The sequence below is a fragment of the Artibeus jamaicensis genome, unplaced genomic scaffold (assembly GCF_021234435.1).
Source record: "Artibeus jamaicensis isolate MK-2021 breed Jamaican fruit bat unplaced genomic scaffold, CSHL_Jam_final scaffold_916, whole genome shotgun sequence".
Classification (NCBI taxonomy): Eukaryota; Metazoa; Chordata; class Mammalia; order Chiroptera; family Phyllostomidae; genus Artibeus; species Artibeus jamaicensis.
In genome coordinates this window covers 4260415-4276132 of record NW_026522059.1, presented here as the reverse complement: position 1 = coordinate 4276132, position 15718 = coordinate 4260415, and positions in this window count along the sequence as shown.

Sequence of the window (15718 nt, the reverse complement as noted above, 5' to 3'; positions counted from 1 at the left end):
CCCGCGGCCTATAGAGGCAGAATCAGAACTGATGCCTAGGTTCTGGGTTCTTAGCGCAAAGCTCGTCTCTGCCACACAATAGCTCTTTGGGGGCTGCTCGCTGACAGAGCACCCCACTTCAGTGGGGACCCTTCCCCATGCCCCACACAGAAACCTGCCTGAAACTTAGATGAAGCCGGTATGTGGATAGGTCACGCACTAACACTGCGTGATGAGAGACAAAAGGCATGCTCACATCATGCCCAGTAGCCAGGTGGGCGGGTAGAGAAGGAAGGACACTGGGAGGGGAGCCGCGAGACCCGGGTCCCAGGCCTGCTTCTTTCTCGTTGTGACTGTGTTTGTAACGTGATCTTCCTGGGGCCCAGCATCCCCGTCAGTGAGCCGGGAGAGCGCCTGCCTGTGGCCCAGGGCATGTGAAAGGGCAGGGTGATCTGCCCGGCTCTGCGAACTCTGGGGCGCTGATGGAGCATCCTGGAGGCGCTCAGACCTGAAGCCTGATGTATAATTGCCTCTTTCCGCATGGGAGCTATGATGAGGCTCTCGCTCATTTATTCTCTCCACTGGGGAATAGCAGTTGTCTGGGGGGCACTGCTTTGGTTTTTAATCATGCACAGGTATTGTACGAATCTGGCAGAATAGAGTCTCTCTAGGTGCCCCTTCACAATCTCTGCGTGTAGAGACAGAGATAAGATTATTTACACCCCATTCCATTATTCACAGCCTCTTGGAATGTAGTGTTAAATAATTCAGAGACCATACAAGCTTGGGGATTGATGGTGGAGCTGATAGTTTCTGCAAGAACAGCAGGCAGCAGCCGCAGAGCCGTCCAGGTTCCTGCACAAATGTGTGTGGGAGCCATGGCTGGGTGTCAGGACCTTGGACAGCGGCCTCCGCCTGGGTCTCAGCAGGGCAGGACTGTCCATAGGCGGCCGTGGGGAGTCTTATCTCTTGGGTAAAATTGTCCACCCTCCCGCTGCCTCCTAATTTGAAGCTCCTTGAAGGCTACTCACACTAGAATCGTCCACTTCCCTGGCACGGGGCCAGTCCCATGCTAGGTGATGGGTCACTTTAAGAACGATCTTCATTTCTTACCTGCTGTTGTCTGTGCCGCAGCTGATAGGGCCCAAGCAGAGCCACTGGAGCCGCCCAGCCACTAGCTGGGTGGCCTTACTGGGCCCTGGGAAGTGGAGAAGGAGGCAAGGAGAGGCCTGAAAGTAGGGTGCAGAGAAGCAGAGAGCTGGGAGGCCAGAGGGGAGACGTCCAGGTAGGAGATGCACTTTGGCATTTGAGGAGGCCGAGTCCCGGGAAGTGACCACGGGGTCATCTCCAGACTCTTAAATAAAGGCTTCTTTCTCAGGCAGCCCACCAAGGGGGACACACAGGCCACAGGCCTGTTCGGGCCCCTGGGCTATCCGGCCTCTCACCCACTGCCCCGTCTCCTGGGCCTCTGAGTCCGCCCGCTCTGCTCTGATGTCGTCTCCTGGCCCTGCCCTCGGCTTTCAGGCTGCCTGGGTGGGCTGGTGTTGGTGTTTGTCCAAGGGGAGGAGAGGCAAGGGTTGGGAATAAATACTCGAATTAAAGTGTCCTGGGGAGCCCTCTGTGTCAGACAGACCGCCCATCCTCTCTTCTGCTTGGCTCCAGATTTGCTCTTGACTTCGGAGCCGCCTGCAGCCGCTCTGCCCCGTGGAGCCTTCCACGGCCAGGGTGGCTCCCTGTCTCTGGACTCGGATGGATGTCACTGGGGAGCTCCAGAGGGGGACTTGGTGACTCCGTAGTTAACGTGCCAGGTTTTAAGTACCTGGGAGTGCACTCAGCAGCATGCGCAAGCTGCAGGTGAAAGATGTCGGGGGTGGGGGCAGGGTCGCAGCTCCGGGGCAGCCAGGCTCATGGCTCCGAGGGGGTGTGTTGGGAGTGGTCCAGCCTGTGGCTTCCTGGGGCCAAAGGAATTTGAGCTTCCTGGCAGAGGTGATGGAGACCCGAGGAACAGCCTGGAGGTACAAGCCCAGAGGAATGAGGCTGAGCGGTAAGAAGCAGGTGTGGTCACTATCAGCCAAGACTCCTCTGAGGCTGCTGCCGATGCGTACGGGTGGAATGTCAGAGACCAGCTCGCCCAGAGACGAGCGTGTTCCTGGGTCAGGGGGCGCTGGGCTCTGTGAGAGCCTGAGACGCAGTGGTCACATTCCCAGGTGGGCGGGCGGGAAGCTCAGATTGCCCACCTGCTCCCCACGTTCACAGAGCCCCTGCGATGCTTCAAACACTGGCCGTGGCTGTCCCTTTCATGCCTCAGGGCACACCCCCATTGTGCAGGTGGTGTGGCCACTGGAGAGTGTGGCCCCGCTTCTTTCTCTCCCAGTTGACCTCCTTTTGCCGTGTGTAATGCCTGCCCATGTTTTTGGCCCAAACTTTCGGGGAAAATATCTTTCATTTAATTTTTTTAATTCAATCTTTGATTTATTTACTTAGAAATAAAACTGATTATAATGTTCTGGGGAATTATTTTGCATGTGGAGAATCATTATTGCTTTCTAGAGTTACACTTTTAACATGAGAGCACAAATAAAAGAATTAACAACACTTATATGGATACGAAATTAGTACTACCCACGTATAATGGGCATCCTTATTTCTCCCTCAAAAACCGGGGCAAAAATGTGCATGTGATACTTGGCAAAATGTGATTTATTTAAAAAATGTATTTTTCAGTTACAGTTGACATTTGATATTACATCCATCTCAGGTGAACAGCATTGTGGTTAGACACTTATGTAACTTACAAGGGGGGAGGCTCTTCCCCCAGCGAGTCCTGCCCCCTCCTGACACCCTGTGTGGCTGTTGCAATGACCGTGCCCATAGTCCCTGAGTAGCACTCCGTGTGCCTGAGCTGTGGCTGTGGCCCAGCTTCTGAGCAGGAATAAACACGGCAGTTACAAGAGCACGAGTCACGTCCACCTGGATGGCTTTCCCCTGCTTCTAGTTTACCCGTCTCATCAGTTCTGATCTTGACCACATTAATTACCTTTGGACAGTCAGAGTAGATACTACTGTCTCGTTGGAAGATGAGAATAAAATTGACCAGAGAGGCTCAGTGCCACCGCATAGGAAGCAGGTCCTCTGGTTGTGGCTGGAGTCAGAGTCCGTGTGTGTTTTTATATGGGCTCCCGGGCCTCATCCTGCTCCCTGCATGTCACGGGGTCCCCAGCACTTCCAAGGCACTGACTAAAGGGGGGAGGCAGGAGCGACTCAGGGACCCTGTGGGTCCCCACACCACAGGCCTTGCAGTGTGGTGCCCGGCCTGCCATCACTCCTGGACACAGGTAGGGATGACTAGGGATCGAATGCCTCCTGTGCCAGATTTGGAACAGACCTCATCTCATTTAATTCTCTGAACTATAAAAGTAGACCCAAACTTAGAAGGTAGGTCATGCTAAAACCCCCGTTTTGCCGACAAGGGAAGGTATGTCTGGTGAACGGTGGCATGTGGCCTTGTCTGACCCTCAGGTCTAAGTCTCCACGGCCTCGTGCCCCTGGCTGTGCTGGTACCCAGTGCCCTGAGGCCCCGGGTGTGGAGGTCTGCCTTCTGCAGCCTGGGCAGGACGGGAAGCCTCTCCCTCCTGGCTCTGAGAATTATGCCACCTCCAACTGAATGCTTATTGAATTGATGGCAATAGCAGGTTTTATGGCGTTTCTCTCCTGCTAGATTGTAGATTCAATGAGGCAGGGACTAGGTTCATTTTGCTGACCACAAATTCTATGTGTCTGGCTCATTATAGGTGTTCAATAAATATGGGTTGAAAGGATAAATCCCACTTTATAGCTTGAGGGGCCTCCATTCCCGAGGTGTTAATAAAATGCAAAGTTGGGATTCCAATTCATTTCACTTCCCACTCTTGAAGAGATTTAGGGGTGGGCTGGTGTTGGTGTTTGTCCAAGGCGAGGAAGAGGTAAAGGTTGGGAATAAATACTCGAATTAAAACGTCCCGGGGAGACCTCTGTGTCAGGCCTGTCTCACGGTCGCTCTAATCAGCGGACACGGAGAGTTTCCCCCAGCGCTGCCAGGCAGGCTGGTACACGATCCCTGCGTGTGGGAAGGGGGGCACTGACTTGAGGTGTCACGGGGCTGTCTGAGGCCTGTTAGCCTAAACCCCTGCTCTCCATGGAGACTTCAGGCTGCATGAGGCTTGCTGGAAAGTGCTCGCCTGTGGCTGCACCGCGGGGTAGAGAGAGCCAGGACATCGGAGGCAAAGATCCAGACACTGCCTTGCGTTCTCTGTGCCTTTGTGGTTAGTTATTAATCTTTGTATCTGTCTTCTCGGCTCCGGCCTCAGCTGCCTCTGGCTGCGATCTAGCCCTTCCCAGGCGGGCACAGCGAATGCATTTATTGGGAGTCCACTACTGGCAGTCTCACCTCTTCGGGCCTCGGGTGCCCTGTCGGTCTCCTGGGGATTTGCTCCCACCCCAACAGGGACTCCCCAAGGGGCTCTGCTGCGCGCCACCTGCTGTTGGCAGCAGCTGCAGGTGAAGGGTGTGGCCCTGGGAGCCCGATGCATTTCGGCTCTCGCGCCCTCCCACTCTGTGCCCTGGGCAGGTTACTACCGGCCTGTTAACTGAGACTCCTGGTCCGCAAAGTGGGGTAGAAAGGGTATTCCCCACAAAGGCCTAATATGAAGATTGAGTGAAATTATAAGCACAAAGTTCTTACCCAAGTGCCTGGCACATGGCAAGTGCTCAAGACAAATACTGGTTCATGGGCTTTGGGCTGTTTTAAGAATAAAATGAGATAATGAGATGAAAGCCCTTTGCATAAAATCCCAGGTGCAGCTCTCCACCCTGTGGGCTGTAGACCTCGTCACCAATGACACAGGGTCCTCCAGAGGACCTGTGACCATGTGTTACTTGTTTTCTCTGCTCATGATGCCAGTCCGCTGCCTTGTCTGTCTTGCAGACTCCTGCTCATTCTTCAGTGTCTGCTGGTGCCACCTCCTCCGTGCAGCCTGTCCTCTCTGGTGCGGCTAGTTGCTCCAGCTTTGGCTTCCACAGCGCTAGGAGTAGATGTCCAGTCTCACCCATGCTGCCTCATTCTGTGATGGGCTGGTTTGGTGTTGGCCCCTCCATTCTTGGCTTTGAGCTCAGAAGACTCAGAGCACCTTGAGGCCTCACCAGCCGATCCTGTTCAACACTGGGCCCAGCACAGGGGCTGGCACGTGGACAGTCTGAAGTCCATGATGCCGCCAGGTGAAGGTCTTGTGATTCGAAGGAGACAGGAAGTCATTGTGAAATTTGAAAAGAATTAGATGATGTTTTGCAGGTCTTAATACATAAATATAACTAGGGCTTTCAATACAGTTTGAAATTATTTGCTTTCTCTGATTAAAAAAATATTTAATAATGGAAGAAAACCCACCAATGGGTTGTGTTAATATATGTAATTTTTTCCCTCCAAGGGTTTTCTGCCTTATTGATAGGAACTCTCCACACATCGTAAGAAGAGCTCTCTTCTCTGCTTTGCTGGGAAGGCCAGTTAAGAAGTGACTTGTGCTTTATTTTTTTCATGAGCTGGGAATAGATAATTGCTTAAAGCTGAATTTTGGACTGCTGATAATTTAATTAGAGTCTTGAGCATAATTGTTCCTGCATCACCAGGTGCCTTTTATTCTCCATGGTTTTGACCTCAGAAACTGCTTCTCTTGGCAACAGCTTCTCTCGGTGGGAGAAACAACCACTTTGGGGTATTTTCTGCTCAGCAGATAAGAAAAAGGTAACACCTGAGAAAACAGACAGAAAACCGTGGGCCTGATTGGAATAATGATTGGGATTTTGTGAATATGTAGACTCATCGAGAATGAGGGCTCTGCAAACCGGTGACGGGAGCTCAGTGTCTCTCCCCTCCCCCTGTCCGCAGACCAGGCCACAGACCATCTCCTTCACACCCTGCGCTCTGGCCCTGACTCCTCCCGGCTGTGGGGCAGGAGACCCGAGATTTGCTGCTGGCTGTGTTGAATTTATAGTCTTCCATTTCCAGTTCACTCCAGAGAATCAAAGGAAAAGTGGCCAGCTGTTGTGGAGGAGCTCAGACCTGGGTGATGGGACACTCTAGTCACCGCGCAGAGCCTGTGTCCTCACCTGGGGTGGGAGAGAGATGACTTAGAATCCAAGGTTGTGACCTGTCAGTGACCTGGCCAAATGCAGCTCTCAGAAATGTCTGCTGGGCCATTAAGTGCCCTAAATAGCTCGAGTCATCGCCAGTGGTTACAGCGCAGAAGAGAGTGCATAAAACAAGGAGCATGTGCCCTCTGCTGGCAGTGGATGTGGGAGTCCTGGGCCTGCCTCTCTGCACAGTGTGAGTCCTTCCTTCACCGCAGTCCCCACCACCCCTTACTGTCTGCACCGAGTCTGCTTCACACATCCATACTGTCCGCCCAGCCCCCACAGGCATGTTAGTTCATGGCTGCTGGGCTAGGGGACCTCGAATGTCCCATGTCAACTTGTCAGTGTCTGGCTGGGACACATGGGCAGTACTATTCTGTCCTCCCTTTATCTCTGGTTTCCGCGTTAAGGTGCAGACGTTGAGGTTCAGCAAGGTCAGTGCCATGTCGATGGTCATGAGGTTGTGTGGTGGAGCCAGTGCTTGGATGGTGGGGCTCCCGACACCCAGCCCCTTGGTCATCCCTGAGAATTGTGGTCTCCACTTCACACACGGGACCTCGCTGATGCTGAGTGTGCCTGGGCTGTGCAGTCATGTGTGTGACCTGGACGCTCAGGACTAGAATCAAATGACCTTGAGAGAGCACTTGAAAAGATCCTGAGTTATCACTTACCAAAGTGTTCTAGGCCTGAAACTGCTGATTCAGATTGGTTTCGAGTCTGTGAGAACCCTTAATCTCTTTGGATATTTAGAAAAAAAATAGTCCTTTTACTATTCACTTGAAAAGTATAAAAAAGTGAGACTGGATGAGGTGGTCCGGTCATAACCGTACTTGACAGCCATTTAATTCCTGGTTTTGGGCACTGGGTTTGAATTTTGCTTTTGCTACTTCCTAACTTGGTGACCTCGCCTCCCGAGTCTGCCCTAAAGAGATGGAAAAGCAGCCCGATCTTGTGTCAATGCGCCGCGACGTGGCCCGAGTGTGTCCAGGGCTCCATATAGTGGGCGGTGAGGGCTGAGACCCGACCACATGCCCAGCACTTGCTCGATATTTTGCAGACATTTACTCAGTGGGTAGTGGTCTCCCCACTCACAGTTGTAGACTTGTGTCTCAGTGGCAATAAGACATTTGTTGAAGGTTAGGTAGCTAAGAAATATTGGAATTTCTGTGTTAAGTTCAAACCATATAATATTTTTCACTACATCCCAATTGTCTGCCCCGCATTCTGACCTTCATGCTCCTTCCTTTACTGAATTCTGAATTAGCCTGGAATTGAGCGTCAGTTTCCCCTCTGCAAATTACAAGGATGGGACCCCATGAGCTTGTGGCCCCCTCCCAACCCTAATATTCTGTGATTCAACTGCTGAATGAGGAGGCCAAGAACAGCATTTCAAAATAGAAATGGAAGCCTTCATTCCATTTTATTGCATTGCTTCAACAGGATCAGATCATTAAAACAATTAGCTGCAGAATAAAGAAAATAGTTTTGCTTCCCCTCCTGTTGAACTTTCATTTTCTCTCTCTGCAAGGTCATTTGGACAGGACAAACACTGGGGCCCGATCAAACACCTTCTCGTTCCCTGGCCCCACTTTTGAATCTAAAGCAGTCCTGACAAGCCGTTACTGATAAAGATCAGCCCAGGATCTCAGGTACAAAGGCCCAGCCCCTGCCCCCATCAGCACTCAGCCAGCAGGGATGGAAGGGGAGTGACCAGAAAAGGGAATTGGAACACGTCCTGGCGTTTTCACGAGATCCATTCTTTCTGCCTTTTCCTGGGGCAGTTACTACGGGGCAGCCAGGAAGGGTCCTCAGTGACCTCGGTTCCCTTCTTTTTCTTTGTCTGGTGTTGACAAAGCCGGGCTCGGTGGTCCCAGTTCAGGTGTTACCGTCTGAAGCACCACAGTGAGGTGGCGATCAAACATACCTGTCTTCACTCCATCAGAGCCCATCAAGGGTTGACCTTGGCCAGTCAAGGTCATGGAGCTTCACCATTGCTTCTTTGATCTGGTGCTTATTGGCCTGGATGTCCCCAGCGAACTTGAGCATGTGGTTGTCTTTGGTCGTCCTGCCTGGCCCCATCTATCCTCTGCAGAGCTCGGTGATGGAGCACTGGTTGTTGTGTTTGCACCCCTGGCGAGACTCTTTAGACTTGGGCGTCTTACCTGCTGGCATGTGGGTGCTGTGTGGATATGTTGTTGTGGTTGGGCACTTTCTTATCCTTGGGGTCTTTGCTCTGGCATCAGTTTTAGAAGGGGCAACAGCTTATGTCTTAACTTTTCATCATCTTGGTGAAAATGCTTTTTTCTTTTCAAAAATAACTTTTTCTTGCCGAGTAAAAGTAAATAAAATCTGAAACATACAACTGGTAGTGGAGATTTTAGAAAGTGTGGAACTTATTTAGAACTTGTAAGGACGTCACCAGATGTAATCACCAATGTGTCCCCAGGGGTCCCACATCTCGTGGGCACTTCTGCCGGGTGAGGTCACCTGTAACGTCGTCCTGCTCTGTGGTTTCGCACCTCCCTGCCTTGGCTCGCTGCTGCCGAAGGTCTCAGCATTCAGATGTCACCTTAACAATTTGTCATTTTCACACACCACATGGACCACTCTTCAGTTAGTATTTACTTTCAAGATTAAAAGCCGAGTTCCAAAAATGAAAGAATTGAAAGGAAAAATAGACAAGCAGCAATAATCTTCGAAGACTTCAGTATCCCTTTCAACAACTAACAGAAAATCTAATAAGCAGAAAACCAGCAAGGACATGACCTGGCCTAACTGACTTTATAAAACATTCTACACAAAAATAGGAAAATACACATTCTTTCCAAGTATACCTGGAACATTATCCATTTTTATATATGTCAGGCATAAAACAAGTATCAGTGAATTTAAATAAAGTGAGATTGTACCAAATACAACTTCTGATCTCAATGGGTTTATAGCCCTAATTCACCTTATCTTGGTAGTCCAACAAAATTTGAAGCCAAAAAATTATTTGAAAATGGTCCTGGGTTGGTGGAACTTCCAGAAGATCGATATAAGGAAAAGGAAATTATTTCTGGAAGAACTTACCTTTAACCAAGGCCTCAAATGATTCCCACTGATAAAGTTTCAAGAAATATCAATTAATGTTCAAAATTGCAAAGCCTACAAGGAAACGAATCACCTTGAGTGAAAGCCAGCAAGAAGAAACAACGACTGAATCAGATGGTGAAGTTATCAGATTCAGGATAAAAACCGAAGATATTTTTTACATTTAAATAAAGATGAGAATTGAAAATGAGAAAAGAGCAAGAAAAAGGGTGACCAAGCAGATCTGAAAAAGAACCGAAATTATTTCTAGGGATGAAAACTGTTATAACTGAAATGAAAACCAGTTCTGGGTTGAACAGCAGATTGTACACAGCTGAAGAGAGAATTAATGAGTAGAGATTGGGAGACATTACTCAGGTTATAACAAAAAAGAAGAGATGGAAAAGAAGAAATATGGATTTTGTGGAGTTTAAGTGAGAAGTTTATCAGTTTGCAATTTCAGGTGGAGAGGAGAGAGGATGAGGTGAGGACAACGCCTAAAAGATAGTGGCTGAGTGTCTCCCTACCGTGATGAAAGACACATCTCTACAGAAGTAGATGGCCCAGGGAATCTCAAACAAGAAAAGAGAAATGAAAAAACAAACCTAGGTAAAGCTCGATAAAACTGCCGAATATCAAAAGTATAGAGGAGATCATAACAGCATATAGTGTAATGGAATCTGCAAAGATACACTTAATACACCAATGGCTCGTTTCTCGGTGGCACCAGTGAAATGTGGGAACAATGGAGCAGTATCTTCTGAGTGCTATGAGAAGATAACCAACAATTTGGAGCTCTCTGTTTAGGAAGAAGTGTCTTTTAGAAATAAGGAGAAAAGAGAAGAGATTTTCAGGTAGACAAAACCGAGGGAGCAGAACACCAGCTTACCCTCCGAGCAGTAACGTAAAGGCCATATTTGAGGCAGAGAAAAAAAATCACGCTTGACGGAATGTCTGGGATGCACGAAGAGATATCGGTGGATGTGTGGATAAACCACAATAACCTCACTTATATAGAACAGCAAAAACAATGTTTTATGGAGTTTTAAAAAATAGAATTAAAATACGCACGCATGGTAGAATATAAGTTGAGAAGGGAGGGAAGGGAGAAAAAAAATATACCAAGAACTCAGAATCTGAAATGCTAAGTGTGCTAAGAACACTAGAATTTCTAGGATGGGCCCTAAAAGAACAGAAATAGAGGCTACCACTTCCAAACAAGTGTATGGAAACACATGGGATGAGGAAAAAAAATGTCAGTTCAAAAAATGCAACGTAATAATACAAAAAGAGATAGAAAGAAATATAAAAATAGAGCTAAGAGCATAGAATACTATGATATAGATAAACCTAGTTACAGGCACAAGTGCACTAAATGTAACCAGAGAAGTTGTTCCTTGTATAGACGAAGAGTATGACGCTGGTTTAAAAAGATGTACATGTGTGATATTCGTTGGGACCTCAAACACAGGGACATGGATAGGGTGGAAGTAAAAGGTCGAAGGTGACATTCTTGGGAAATACGAAATAACAAAAAGCTGGTGCAATTGTTCTTAATGTCAGGTCAAATTTATGTAAGGCATTGTATGTTATGCTTCATACTTTTCAAATTATTTGTGAATATTGTTTATTGTACATCAAAAAATCAAATGTCTAAAAATACAGCACTGAGTGGCCATGTCGTTAGTGGTCTGCGCACATACCAGGAAAGTAAAGGGACAGAGGTCCTCGGTAACAATTCCAGGGCCAACATCACCTGCGTCCTCAGGAGGCACTGGGTCTCCAACAGCCTAGCCACCAGAGAAGGCAATACCATGTGAATACTGCATGGGGTGACTCAGAAAGTCACTCTCTCAGATGGTAGGGACACAGATGTGTGGGAGGCTGGGAAGAGCCCATATGAAATTATCTCACTAAATGTGGATGGTGATCGAGATGGATGTTTATTTTATAGATGATTTTAAGTCTGTATGCATGATCGAATGCATAAATCTTATAGAATGAGTTGACACTGGACTCTGTGTACATCACCAGAGGTTTATACATTCATGTTGGCTTTGCCAATGTTTGGATGTTGTCGCTGGGGAATAAGTTACAACCAGTCACGTGGTCTCTTTTTCAGGCATGTGTGGCACTTCAGTCCCACAGAGCCTGGGTTCTTGGCACCATCCACTCTACCTTCCAGCACATGTTGGGAGTTTGGAGGACAGAAACCGGAAACTGGCTTTGTGACACTGACCGGATCAGGCAAGACAGCCGTGGTTTGGTCTCAGAGCCGCATGTTCATGAGGGGTCTGATTTCAGTCCGTCCCGCAGCCCGAAGCCGGGCAGGGAGACCCCAGGTCTGGCTGTGGCTCTGCCCCAGGAGGGCTGCGTTCCTGTGCACCAGTCACTTCACTTCTTGGACCTCGGTTTCCTCACATGCAGCACAAAGGAGTATTTTAGCCAACCAGGTCTGCGATCTGGGCAAAGTGGGGATTCTGTGCCCTGGTTTGCCTCTAGGGGAGCCCAGCAAATGTTTAAAAACTGACTCTCTGGAAGCAAACAGGTTTTTGTTTTTTTTTTTTTAACAAGACAAACCCCCCAAAACTAAGTTTATACAGTTTTTAGCATTTTCTAGTTTCTGTGGTGTAAATACGTCCACCGTGGCCAGTTTCAAGCTACCAAACTGCAGTCACAGATGCCAGGGCTGGGGCGAGATGTGGCCAGTTAGCCTCCCTGGCCTGAGCCGCCCACCACACTTGTTCATCACCCTCTTCATGCAGCTGCCGGGCCATGTGGCCCTAGCGGCTCTCACCTCAAATGACCCAGGAAGAAGGAAGGCAAAGAATAAATTCCTAAATCGGACAAAACTAAGATTCAATTTCAGCTCTATCTTTGACTACTTCTACCATCCTGGTTAAGTCATTTTTCTCTATAAGCTCTAGTCATACCAAAAAAAAAAATGGAAACACTAATACAACACAAAGTTTGTTCATTCGTTCAGCGAATGTTAATTGAGCAAATGAGGTGGCAGGCAGACAGGCACAGTGGGAGGATCATGTTTACCGGCTCAGAGAAATGTCAGGTGCCTGCACTGCTCTCCACTATGAGATCTTCCCCATATCTGGCCCTCGTCTGTTTTTCCTTCTTATGCTGGAACCTGTCCTTGTGTGATGCCATCTACTCCGTTCCATGGTCTGGACCTGCCTAGGCTTGGGTGACTCCCTGATCACAACCTCCCACGATACTTCTCTGTGTCCCAGATGTGGCGGCCGTCACCCGGGACGTCCTGTAGGCTCCCCAGCCCAGGCCCCCCCCCCCCCCCCCCCGCACGAACTTACCTCCTTCCCTGTACTCCCTCGGCTGCCCCTCCTGTGCTGGGTCCAGAGCACAGGGCCAGTGGTTTCCCAGGAGCCGGACGTTCTTCCTGCAGAGCTTCTGCAGGGAAGAGTTTCCTTCCTTCTGAAGAGTAGCTCCTCCAGTGCTTTGCTCAGACGGGCATGCTAGCCAGGGCCCGCCAGAAAAGCGGTTTCAGGGTGTGGAGAGTGACCGACCTCTCCAAAATCACCTCACTCAGACAAGTGGGCATTTTGTCCTTCCGAAGTGGAGGGCTAGGGCTAACCAGACACTGGTTGGCTTGGCGTCGATGGATTGACTGACTGATTGACTCATCTGGCGTATACGCTTCAAATACCCAGGAAGGTGACAGACACTTTCCTGGGTTCCAGAGATACTGAGAGAAACAGAACCCACGATGTTTAGGGATCTCATTATCCAGTTGGGGGAAGACTTGTAATTAAATGTGTGCCCTGATGAGGGGTTGTACAAAATGCTCCGTGTGCACAGGGGACAGGGTGACAGGCTCTGCCCCCGAGGATCAGGCTGACCTTCACGGAGTGGTCATACTTGTCCTGGGACTTTCCTGGGGAGGAAGAGTTTATCAGGTGGAGAAGAGAGTGAGCGGGGGTGGAGGGGCAAGGGAAATCCTCGGTGTGGGGAAGGCGGGACCAGGTGTGGCATGTGGGCGCTGTGAGGTTTCTCTGCAGCTGACGGGTGGGACAGATGGGGGGGGGGTATCAGGCACGAGTTCAGGTGGCCCCCGGGGCCCAGGGCGGCACATCTCTGTCCATGGTCCTCAGTGCCGGCCCCTACCAGAACCACACGGACATCGTCTGCAGAGGTGAGGCCCTGGATCAGGCACTGGGCTGTCCTGAGGTGGTCGAGACGCAGACATGCGCCAGAGCAGATCCACGGGCAGAGTCAGGCCTGGGGTCGGCCATCCCGGTCAGTGACCCGTCCGAGGCCACACAGCACGTGCGTGGCAGAGGCGGACGCCCACTCGGGTCCCCTGGGTGATTATTAGGAGCAGAGGTCCAGGGCCACTGGCCTGGCTGCCCGCTGGACTCCACAACTGTCACAGATCCCAATTGTCCTGGCATGGCGGTGACTCCCCGTGTCCGCCTCGAGGGAAGGGCTGCGGCTGAGCCGAGAACACCACCCGCTCTGTCGGCTCCTCGGGTCACGAAGGATCCCTTTTGCTTGCTCCGTTATTTCATTGTAAACAAGAAAGTAATAAAGCATGGCTGCATCTGCACTAATTAAATCAGCCACTGCTAATCCCATCGATCGGGGAGAAAGCATTGCGGAGGGCGGCAAGGGAGAGAGAGAGGCTTTGATTCGGAACAAGCCAAATGCGAAGCCGTCACAATGTGGGGATGGAGGAGACAGAAGGAAGCAGCCCAGGGTCTGGGGTTTGAGCTCCGCTGGGTGAGGGGCGGCACACTGGATGGAGGGGAGACCCTGCGTCACCTGGGGGCTGCCCTGGAGCTGGACACAGAAGCACCTGGTTTCCTCCTCGGGACGAAGGCAGGATGTGAGAGGAAAGGCTGTTGCAGTGAGAATCTCCATCTCTGTTCTGGGATGAGAAGTAGGGGCTGAACTGTCATTACCAATGGTGGCAAAAATGAATGCCTGCACAAACAAACCAGAATTTACAAAGAGACCTGCAGAAGTCCAGGCCGCGCGGTCTTTCTGGGCTGACTGACTGGCACTGGTCAGCAGTGAGTTCGGGAGTATCTTTTCCAGCCTTTCTCTGTGGAAGGTCACTTTGGTCAGTCCCTGCAGGAGCCCACTTCCTCCCAGGCTGCAACGTTCAGTTCCACCGCCCAAGGCCCGTCTGAACAGCTTGCAATTCCTCTAAGGCACCAGAGTGGTCCCCACCGCCTCGCCTTTATTGCTGCACCCCTGCCCCTTCCTCCGGAGTTTCTCAGAGTGCGACCTGGGCACCACTGCCTGGGACCCTCGGGGGACTCGGCCCACGGTGCAGACTGCTGACTTACCCTCTGGGGGATGGGGCTCGGGAATTGGGATTTCAGCCAGCATGTCAGGCAATTCCTAGCAACACTGGGCTTTTGAACATGGACGCCCTGGCCCCGCCCCCTCCCCCTCCCCCCCCCCAGTGTGGCGACACCTGTGCATCCTCCCCTCACAGCTGCAGTGTGTTGAAATATGGGCAGGAACCCCTGGGGCTTTAGCTTCGGGAAAGCCAAAAGCAATTTTATTTGATTCGAGCATGTTGTAAACTTCTGCAGAAGGAAGACAATGAACTGTAATGTCCACTTTCAAAGGCTCAAAAAATGTCAGCCATGAATAGATTGTTTAGTGTTCGGAGAGCAAACATCTCTAGAGGAAGAAAAATGAATTTATTTCAAAGTGGGTGAGCTTGAGTTCAGTTGTACTTGAAATGAATAAACAGTAAGAAGGATTTATGAACTATCATTGCCTTTTACCTTAGCCATATTTTATGGCTTTCCAAAGTAAGCTAAAATATATTTTACAAACTTTGGCGCCCATACAAACATAAAGGTTTACAAGATGGGTGGGTAAAAGCAGATTCAGTAATCAAATAACTTTCCCATAAAAGTCCTCATCTTTCTGGTAGATATCAGTTGTGTTTTCTGATTACCCAGCACCCTTTTTACCTTTGGGGGTTCTCTTGCCTTGTGAGTTTCACGTCACTGGTGGCAAAACCAGCAATCCCAAGTTCACAGCCTCCCTTGCAGCTAGGGCTTGGACTGTTTGTACTTTCGAGTTGTGCTGGGCATTCCCACCCATACTGGAGAGATGTGTTTGGAAAGTGAGCAGCAGCAGAAATCTTCTGCAGTGGCCTATTTTTCTAGCATCGCCCTTGGTAGCATGATAAAAAATCAGGCCATTCCCAATGATACAGTTCTCTGGCCCCAATCCACCAACCTTAATCACATTCCAGCAGCTGAGCCACTAAGGTTCATAGAACAAGAGGCAAAAACTTTCCTCTCTGGTCAAGGAGCCAGTCTTGGAATGCATGTCGTATGAAGCTATCACTTATCTTCAGTCCCCTGCAGTCCGGAGTGGCTCCTCCGCATTTCTGTTCTGTCATGACCTTGACTCTGTTAAGAGCACCTACAGGTGTTTTCTTCTGGGGAAGGTGCCCAGCCTGGTGTTTTCTGCTGATCCTAGTCACGTCATGCATGTTCAGCAC